The 10,349-nt window shown below is 43.4% G+C and overlaps 2 long non-coding RNA genes across 4 annotated transcripts; both read left to right on the top strand.

Moving 5' to 3' along the window:
• The first annotated feature begins 441 nt into the window (after window positions 1-441).
• Window positions 442-5,849, top strand: LOC105358619 (uncharacterized). 3 transcript variants are annotated; one of them, XR_013653094.1, is made up of 8 exons: window positions 442-571; window positions 1,345-1,938; window positions 2,530-2,827; window positions 3,042-4,544; window positions 4,659-4,842; window positions 4,914-5,302; window positions 5,462-5,514; window positions 5,597-5,849. It is a non-coding gene; the product is annotated as an uncharacterized LOC105358619 (long non-coding RNA). The 3 variants fall into 3 exon arrangements; XR_002872671.1 differs by lacking the exon at window positions 442-571 and having other exon boundaries at window positions 1,267-1,938; XR_002872672.2 differs by lacking the exons at window positions 442-571; window positions 1,345-1,938 and adding an exon at window positions 1,982-2,436.
• A 21-nt stretch (window positions 5,850-5,870) lies between these two features.
• LOC144988978 (uncharacterized) lies at window positions 5,871-8,609 on the top strand. The gene is made up of 2 exons (XR_013653093.1): window positions 5,871-6,217; window positions 6,510-8,609. It is a non-coding gene; the product is annotated as an uncharacterized LOC144988978 (long non-coding RNA).
• Window positions 8,610-10,349: the final 1,740 nt, after the last annotated feature.

Below are 10,349 nucleotides of genomic sequence, written 5' to 3'. Positions count from 1 at the left end.
ACAAAGAAAAAGACTTTCAAATTAATGTAGATTAAAATGGACCTTTTTTAATCAGAATTAATCAATAATTCATCTTCTCTTCAAAGTAACTGTAAGTAATGAGTTTTTTTTTGTTACTTTCTACTATCCATGTCAACAAAAATGCATTTGTTTGACTAAATATTTATCACCCCAAGAGGTGAAAAAAATATTTTAAAGCTGAGTACATCACACTAAACTGTATCTCAGAATTTTTACAAAAAAAAGGCCTTTTGGAAAGTGTCTGTCCTCCCGGCCGCTTGTTAGTCGAGCTCAATCTGGGTAATTCTTGGTACTTATCCAATCAAATCACTCCCTTGCTCCCAAGAGTCAAACCTCCCCTCCATTTAGCTGTGTTCGTTCATACGAAATCCCGCCCAAGAGTAACAAAGAATTACCCAATCAGATGTCACGATGGACCACCGGGGCGATACCCAAGGATTGACCAATGAAATGGCAGAAAGAAGAGCGCTTCATTTACATCTGCAAACATCACTAAAAGTGTCAGAGTTAGATTTGATCCAGTTTTCAACGTTGATCACGACTTTTCACAGTAAGTACGGAGTTGTCATTGGGAAATTTCATTTTAAGTGTTTGTGCTATCGTAATAACACATTTTAACACGCTGATGGTGTTAGCTGTCGTACTCCGACAGAAAGGTTGTTTTCCTTTGGTCATTTACAGTAGTTGTCCTCCATTGTTGTTCAGCCAGCGGTGTTTTTCCACTAATGTAACCGTATAGTAGAAATAACAAGTAAATCATCTTTAAAGGTATGAAAGCTAGGCTAACTGAAATATTGAATGAACCGAACTTTTACCATAGCAAGCAGCGGTGTTTTCCACGTTTGTCACTTACTGTAATAAAACGTCAAGTAAAAATAAAATTAGCTAGCTCAAACCGGACCTTTTACGTGTCGATTGCTGCGTGTTTTAGCAAGTACTCACACATGCACACAAATGCCTTTATTTATTCAAAGTTGTTGTTGTTGTTTTTATCATTTAACATAGAAAATATGAATTACATTTTTTGAGAATGAACCACTGTTGTCCTCGAGCTTTGCAATATGTTCTTTTTCTTTTGTTGCGTTCAATGTTTAGAATAATAGTAATTAATAATAATAATTAATAATAATTTAAATAAATAACATTCCCAAAAAAAACAACCAGTTGGTATTTATGAACACAAAAAAATCAAAGTAATACGAGTATCTATCCAATTAAATAAAGCCGTATTAAAGCCTTCTTGTAGCATTTTATTTTGTCTTCTTGTGTTTTCAAAGCTCAGTTTATGGTTTACAATCCGCTTTTCTCATTTGATTCATTCAGCTTCTAGGATGGAACCCAGATTCAGAGGACTGGCTAATGGCACTCTGAATTTGTCAGACTCCGCTGAAGCGTATCCCTTAAGAAGGGCAAACAAAGGAAAACCATGGATGAAGCCCTTGTCTCCGGAAGCAGTACTGGAAAAGGCAACAAAGAACCTGCTGGATCATCAGGGAGATCTTTCCAAGAAAGCATCTTCTTGGCTTCTTTGAGATCCAGTTTGGTATTTTCCAGGGCCAGACATTCAAATGGCTGCTGGAAAATGCTTTAGGTTATGCTGCCTACCTTGTTGCTGCTATGAAGAAAGATCCAACAGGGGGTAGTAAAGACACCAAGGATCATGCCAGCAACAAAGAAAGCTTTAGAGAATACATGGAAATGTTTCCATCTGCCAAAACTGCAGTGGCGATGAAAGAGGAGCAGATGTCTCGAGAGAAGACACCACCCAGTTTGTCCAGCCAGCCAGGACCATCGACGGCATCCTCATCTTCTCAGTTTCCATCAACGTCAAATCCTTCTGCTGCAAAACCTCCCAGTTCACCACCACATCCCAAAACTCCTCAGCCCATCTCCACCTCGTCTCTCTCTTCACTATTGGTGGGTAATTTGGCCAAGGACAAAAACATTGACCGTGCAGGCTGCACGGTGGCGCAGTGGTTAGCGCTCTTGCCTCACAGCAAGAAGGCCCCCGGTTCAAGTCCCGGCTGGGGGACATGAAAAACACAACATCAATGGGGGACCTTTCTGTGTGGAGTTTGCATGTTCTCCCCGTGTATGCGTGGGTTTTCTCCGGGATCTCCGGCTTCCTCCCACTGTCCAAAAACATGCTTCATAGGTTAATTGGCAACTCTAAATTGTCCATAGGTGTGACTGTGAGAGCGAATGGGTGTGTGATTGAGGATATTCTACCCTGGGACAGACTGGCGACCAGTCCAGGGCATCCCTTGCCTACGCCCAAGTGGCCGGGATAGGCTCCGGCAACCCCGTGACCCTGAAAGGGAATAAATGGTTAAGAAGATGAATGTAAAAAAAAAATGAACAAAAACATTGAGAAAGCTGTAAAAAAGCTGGCGTCCCCATTTAACGTCAGACCCTGTAAGAAAACAATTCTCATTTTTTTCTAAACCCTGAATCACATTGAATCTTATTGGTAGTGTATGTTAATGCTGTGTTGTTGTTGTTTTTCAGCTTTGATACATGCACGGCTGCATTCCACATTCACAACTTTAAACCAGCCAGCTGGATCCCTTTCTTCCTCATCTGCGCCTGCAGGATCCCCCTTCACCCTCCAAGCCTCCTCCTCCTCCCAGTAGCAGGACCCTCTTCCCCACACCCAACTGGGAAACCTCCATCAATCCTCCACAGACACCACCAGCCTTTGGCCCTAAAGCCAGTGAGCAGTTCTCCACCCCTGCAGATCCAAAAACTCTGTCTTTTCCACCCGTGTCGAGTGAGGTTGACAGATGGGATAAATCTCACTCAGCAAGTATGTACATTTTAAATAGAATTTTTATGACTTTACTCAATTATGTATTCAAAGAAAAAATTCCCATATAGATATACATAAACAAAACCCTTTTGCATTTGCTCTCACTTAAAGAGCTTTAAGGTTCAAGTGTCCCCTGAAATTTTTACATTTTATCCATCCATAAACAATTTCTATTAATAGACTTTTTTTTCCCTTCTTTTTTTCCTCTCAGCACGAAGAGTGTGTCTTCCAGCCGGCTGGCTTCATACACTCCCAGAGGTGGACCAGAGATGGATGTCCAAAGCTCTCTTCAAACAGACAGCGCAAGGACATCCTGAACTGGACTTCAGCAGGGTGGACAGACTGTGGTGGCTTCCTCCTCAAGTCCCCTTGCATGTAACCAATGTCCCTCAGTAGGAAGACAATTTTGGGAGTCCCCTCTTTCTTTGGATGCCCCGAAAACTCTGGCAAGTCAAGCTGACATGTCCTCATTCAGATTGCCACAAAGGGTTCTGACCTCATCTGGTGTGCATCAGAAGATCAGACAAGTAATTTCTGTGGAGATAACTTACTTTGTGGCATCTGAGTGTTTAGTTTGCAAACAATGCAAAAAGGTCATCAGCTGGAGCCATGGCATCGTCTCCCAGCTGGATGTGGGTCACAGGATGCAGTTTCCATGCATCCTCACATCCAAGCTTGCCTGTGACCTGCGGGTGGTCACTTTGATGCGCCAGAGAGGTTTAGGAAACAGCAGCAGCCAGATTAGGAGGAAGTTGCAGGAGAGTCATTCTGAAGACTGGCTGAAGAAGACTGTCCAGTAACTGACAGACTGCAAACATGTCAAAGGGGCTGTTAAAAAGGGTCTGTTCTCCAGAGGCTGACTGAGATCAAGGCCTCAGTAACATCAACTTATGGACGCATCTTGAAGCTGGACTCCACCAAGAAAGTGGCTCGGAAACTGGCTGGAAAAGGCTTTGGAACAGCGACTTGGGCAACAAATGTTGGCAATGAGCAGCGCCAAATAATCACGTCTGTGCTCACTGCTAGCGAGGGTTTTGGCCTGGGGCCAATGATCGAAGGACTAATAGGGGGATGTGCAGTGGCTGGGGTACCTCCCCCTGAAGTGCTTTACGTTGACAGAGACTGCTGCGGAAACACGCTTCTTCGACGAATGTTCCAGAAGTGGAAAGACCTTAAGATCCGCCTGGACATATGGCACTTTATGAGAAGGTTTTTGGTGGGCTGCACCACTGATTCACACCAGCTCTATGCTTCCTTCATGAGGCGCCTCAGCCAGTGTCTCTTTATGTGGGATGAGGAAGATCTGACAGCCCTCAAGATAGCCAAACGCTCAGAACTGTCTGCCAGGCTCACAAATCTGTCAGAAGCTGATGTGCTGAGGTCCATTAGCCGCAGTGAGTTAGCCCTGCACTGCAGGAGAACGACACGTGGCTCTCAGGAGACTCTGGCTCTCATCAAAAGCCTCATCCAAGCTTTTGATGGGGACAATGGTCACGACACTCTGGGGTCCCACTGATCAACTCTGCATGCATGGGTGACATTTTAGCTTCCCAGGCAAAACTTGTGGTCTGCATCCAGGACCCCCCAAGCATCCAGCTCTAAACCAGGACGGGAACAATCCTGAAAGGAGGACATCGTTTGCCCACATACCGCTGTGCCAGAGGTTCAACATCCTTTGAATCTTTTCATCTTCACCTGAATAGGTACATCCCTGGTAAGTTGTTCTATTTTCTTTCCTTGAAACACAAAAATCCTAAAATATTGTAAATAATAAAGAGCCATATTTATTTATGCATGGAAACATGTTTTTTTTCCATGGATATTACAGGCACCCTGGCAAGTGATATCTTCTTCCAGTTCTACCTGTTAGATGGGCTGGCCAGGGGGAATGAAGACCGCGCTGAAGCAGCCACAACCGACAAGCAGCAGCCATGCTCCCATAACCATCTCCTGCGTCATGCTGCTAACAGTTTGTCTGAGGAGGTCCTTGGCCAGGAAATTGTTCCCTACAGGTATGCACATTTTTTTGAAAAGAATTTCCAAACTTGTTTTCTGTTTCTAATGAGTGCTTTGCCGTTTACAGGTGAACTTCTGGGGTTAGAGTAACTTTACAAGCAAACTGGTAAAGTTCTCCAAGATTACAGACAGGCTGTTGAAGAGTCGGAGACAACTGACATGGAGATTGAAGACCGCTTCAACGAACCTGAAGAGTTTGAAGACTTCACTGTACCCACTTTGGAGCCAGTGAGGACCTTCCCAGTCTCTTTAAAGTCATCCTAGGCACCCACCAGCAGTCTGTCAGCTCCAGACCCTCAGCTTGGCCCCTCTTGGTCTCCTCCTCCTCCTCCTCCTCCTGAGGGTCCTTTAACAACTGCAACACTCGGCGCCTGGACCTACATCACTATCTCTCACTTCTTCACCTCTTCTTCACCCTTGTGTCTTATCCCCCGCTGAACAGAGCAGTGAGTTTAGGTAAACTTTTCTGTTGAAAAAAAAACAAAGTAAAGTAGTATGAATGTTTTTTCATTTATTCATTTTGTTTTGCAAACGGGAAAAAGGTCTAGGAGTGCTTTAATTATAAGAATGTATGATGTTACTGTTTATTAAGGGATTAGCTTTTTTCTTTTACAGCCTCCAAAACAGATCTGCCAGCAACCCCTCAACAGTTGGACTCTTCATGTGACGTAAGACTAAGTTCTTTTCAAAAGCATAAATGTCATTTTTCTTTCAATTTGATTCACTAAGGCAGTTGTTCTTGTTTTCAAGGATTCTGTCGGCCCTGACAACGTGGAGGGTTATGGTTATGGGGCCGTGCAGGAGCTGGCTAATGTCTTGGTCGCCCTCCGGCACAATAATCTTGTGGTTACTGAAGAAGAGTCAAACCGGATCATTTCCCTGTGGGAGTTATTGGGGGATTATGATAAACAAAAAACGGTTTACTCCCAACATCACAAAGCCCACCTGAAGCAGGGTAGATTTAGGGCTACCAAGCAAATTGTAGCCCCTGGTGTCAAAAGCACAAAAAGGTGAGTAGACAAAAAACACACAAGAGCTGAGCCACCAAAAGAAGTGACAATGAACCGAATGTTTGGCTTTAAAATAATACTTTAAATCAAATATCCTTGCTTATGTGTCCATGTTTTTCCCCCTCTTTTTTCATTCAGGTGTTTTATCAGGGCTCACAGTCCTCCACAGTGGCCAGACTGCAGCCGAGTGGCAGAGGCCATATTTGTGAGACTGTGTGCCTTGTATCCAAACGCCGTCCGATGCGAAGGGAAGAAGGTTTCTCGGTTCACTATGGTGGTGCGGCGGATGTACAGGACGATTAGAGAGTGTGTCGTCTCAAATGCCAGAATTATGAGTGAGACCACCATCCAGCTCCCAGAAGTAAATGCTGCTACAGTCACACAATGCTAAGTAAATTAGAATGATTTTAATATATGACATTTTCAGTCTTTATGAATACATTTTCAACAACATCAAACAGAAAAAGATAAGAAGCTGTGTTCTCTAGAATGTATAGAGGAAAATCAAAACAGTTTAATCAAAAAATAGGATCAAACAATGGTAAGGCGAGGCTTTTTCATTTATCTTGCATCTTATGAACACAGAGGCAGCTTGGGCTGTTACCCTATTTTGATTCTATTGTTGAACCTTTTAGTTTTGTTTGTCTTTACAGGTACAGTAGACGGTGCCGGGCACAAGAACAAATCATTTTGAACCAGGGCATCCCACAACCTGCTGCTTCTGTGGCAGCAACAGAAAAACTACCAGATCCACTCCAGAAAGGACCACCTTCACAGATGGGGACCTCAGCTCAGCTGCACATTTTTGTGCTACCGCCCAACACTGCTGGGGAGGCAAAACTCAAACCAAAGCCACAGCTGCAGGCAATAGCACCCCAAAAGCTGGACTTGCCTGCTTCAGTGAGCTCTACAGCCTTCATCGTCCCATCAGGGTCCACCTCACAGGTTTTGGTTCCTCCCGTTTTAAATGTCCCCTTCAGTGTCGTCATGCCTCCTCCTGCTGTGCCGATCATACTCTCTGTGCCGATCTACTCTCTCAGCCTGTTTCCAACGCGCCATACACAACGCAGCAATACAGAAAGAAAAAATTGAAGCTGAACAAATGGGTTTAATGAAAAGGAAATACATTAAAAAAACAGATACCATAATGTGAAGCAAATGTGGAAACAGATAGCCAACGTCAGTACTTTGGGAACTGGTTTTGTGAAGCCACAGAGACTCAGTCGTATGACAATTGGAGGGCTGAGCTAGAGAAGCATGGATGTGGGGAAAAAAAGAGGAAATGACCCAGCACCACTTTAAACGACATGCAGTCCATGCACAGAAAAATTATATTTGCACATCCAAAGCACCTATTGTTTTATATTTGATTATTTTTGTGCTTTTCTATATAGATTTTGATTATTGTTAAAGTTAAACATTGTAATGATGATACCATCTTTTAAAAAGATAATTCTATAATATTTTACTGGTGTTTTCTCTAAGAATTATTGTGTTTTTAAGCTTTTAGGCTACGTTCACACTGCAGGGCTTAATGCTCAATTCCAATTTTTTTTTTAATTTGATTTTTTTGCCAGGCCGTTCACATTTCCAATTAAATGCAAACTTTTGTTATCTCCTGTGTAACCGTGAAATGACCCAGAAGTGACTCGCATCCGCAGAAGAGTACTCAACGGTGAACGACATCACTGTTGTTTGCGGAAGTAGCTAACGTTAACAATGGATATCAACAACAACAGGAGCTCTTTTTACATTATTACATTTATTTTCACGAAGGAGCCAGCGCAATTACAATCTTCTCATTTTAAGAAGGCATTGGAGCCAAGATCGTCTGGACCTACTGTTGTGGAATGGGGATGTGGATGTGCTGGGGCCGGGCGCGTGTGTGTAAGAGAGAGAGAGAGGAGAGAGCGCGTGCAGCGCAGGAGGGAATTAGAGGGGCAGTGGGGGGCGCATTCATGTGTGTTAGGAAGGAAGGAGAATGATAATAAAAGAAGGTTTCCCCCCGAAATCAATGCTATTGACTCTTTATTCACCCGGTCTGGAGAATCTAAGGATCAGAACATGGAAGTGAACCCCGAAGGAGGATCCGCCTTCTGTCCCCCGCGATTCTGACCACGGTGAGAAAGGGAAAAGAAAGTCATTGTGGGAAAGACCACACCACCGCAACACCACGTTCGGCCATTTCGCTGGAAATTTTTTCTAAAACCGCCCGGTTGCGATAAGAGCCCTTGAGTTTGGCCTGAATAGAGCTGTCACCCCAAATATTAATCCAATCGGTGACCTCGCTTCCCTTCCACTGACTGGTCTCAGCAGCATCGTCCGCCATGGTTGATGTTTATGTTCTCGTTCCCGCCTACTTCAACGCAGAATGATGACGTTTGTAGCGTATCGATGACGTACGGGTCGGATTCATGTTGCCTGGCCGTTCAGACAGCGGTCGCATTTCAAAAGATCGGATACGTATCGGATTCAGGACCACATACCCAAGTGGCCTGGGTCGCATTTGAAAAGATCGGATCTGTGTCGTTCAGACTGTCATGAAAAGATCAGATACAGGTCGCACAGGGGCAAAAAAATCTGAATTGGGTCGTTTCAGCCTGCAGTGTGAACGTAGCCTTAGCTGGCCTTCTTGTTCAAATTTGCTATTTTAATACTTTAGTATTTGATTAAAAGATATGAACTGAATATTTGCATAGACACTGTCATATGGATGCCATTTACAGAAGTCTCTGCATTAAATAACTTTTAAATGAGCACTTGAGTATTTTAATTTGTGTTTATCTTTTAAATCTGTCAGATTTTTGAAGATTTTCAATACATTACATCTTTAGTTTTTTTACACAAATAATTACATTGCTATTCTGCTGTAGTACATAAATTAGACAATTCATTTTGATACATTCAGGGGCAAAATGTCTTAATTTTCAATTTTCAACCTTTTCTGAGCCACGGCACACTTTAACCTTAAAAAAAATCCCACGGCACACCAGCATCCAAAATTTAAAAAAAAAAAAGGTGAAACTCATAGTCTGTATTGATCTACAGCCCCTCCACAATCTCACATGCATTTTTGAGATAATTGTTACAGAAAAAGCTGGAAACTGCGATCTACCGGTCGATCTTCAATGACGTGAGTGTAGATCGCGGGCCAGAAAAGATTAAAAAAAAAAAGTACTTCTTTAAAATCCACCAGCCAATCAAAATCCTCACTGAGAAGTACGGGACTTGATTGACATGGAGATTGGCCAATCGGAGATCGTCTGAAGCATATATCGCTACAAATGCACATTATGTTCTTTAAAGGATGATACCGCGGCCGCGTTGGGAGGAGCTACTGGTTCTGGTCTGATCGCTGCATGGAGCGATGTGTTTATCAATGCATGGTAGACACTGAGAATGTGGAGAGATCAGGATTATTATTCTAATTGGTAATCATGTTTCCATGTGTGAGTTCATAAAATCATCCCAGAGAAAGTCTCTGCTTCAACTCCTGCAGTGAAAGCTGCGTCTCAATCTGACGCCCGTGTTTCCATCTCTCTGACAGAGTTTGAAGCCAAAGCCCCTCCTCCGCCTCTCCACCTGCTTTTCCTCTCTACCTGTTCACCTGTTCACATCCTCTGCAGCTGAGAGTGGTTTCCCCCGCGCTCCTCAGTGTGTCCTACACAGAGAGCGCTAAATACGATAGTCGGGGCGCTCCAGCGCAGCACAAGGATGAAAGAGCCGGACGCAGGTTATAGCGGGGACAGAGCGGGTTAAGCAAATGAATGGAAGAAGGCGGCCCGCTGAAGAAATATTCAATATTGTACACATTTTATTATTAGTCTGAACTATCTTTTATTTAGAAAAATCTTTTATTTTATGAGTCCAGTACGAAAAGAAAACATCAACAAAAGCTGTGTTGGGCGGTTTTTGGCTGGGTCTGGCGGTTTTCAGATGACTTTTGGGCTGGAAAACAGTGACTCTATCTGGCAACTCTGGCGCGAACTCTCAGTCTGTCATCAGTCTCTGCCCCGCGGTACGTCAAGTTCCCGGCAGAAGATCGGAGTGTTTATTGAAGCCGCCCAGTGTGCCTCTCCCTGCTATCAGCTCTGCAGGTCTCGCCCGATAAATACGAGCTCATTATGAAGCTGTTTTTTTACGTGGCTCGTGCTTCGTGCGGAGCTAGCAGCGCCTTTGAAATGCCATGAAAAATGAAAAAACTAAAATAAAATTTAATTATTATAAAATACTCATTATTTTCCAAAGTCACAGGGAGCCACAACAGATGGATGAAAGAGCCACATGTGGCTCCGGAGCCATGGGTTGCCGACCCCTGGTTTAGTCTCTTCAGACCGCTGTTAAGTGGCATTTCCTGTTTTGAACCAGAACTTGTTAACAAAAGATCTTTTTAATCATTGGCCAGGAAATACGAGGGCGGGGAAAAGCAAGTAGAGATGGAAATTATTTAAGGTCTGTGCTTTGAATATTATTTTCTTTCACTCATTTGATTG

This window comes from Oryzias latipes, chromosome 22 (assembly GCF_053564925.1).
Source record: "Oryzias latipes strain Hd-rR chromosome 22, Olatipes_Hd-rR_3.1".
Lineage (NCBI taxonomy): Eukaryota > Metazoa > Chordata > Actinopteri > Beloniformes > Adrianichthyidae > Oryzias > Oryzias latipes.
Note: the sequence above shows the minus strand (reverse complement) of the source record. Positions and strands in the feature narration are given on the sequence as shown.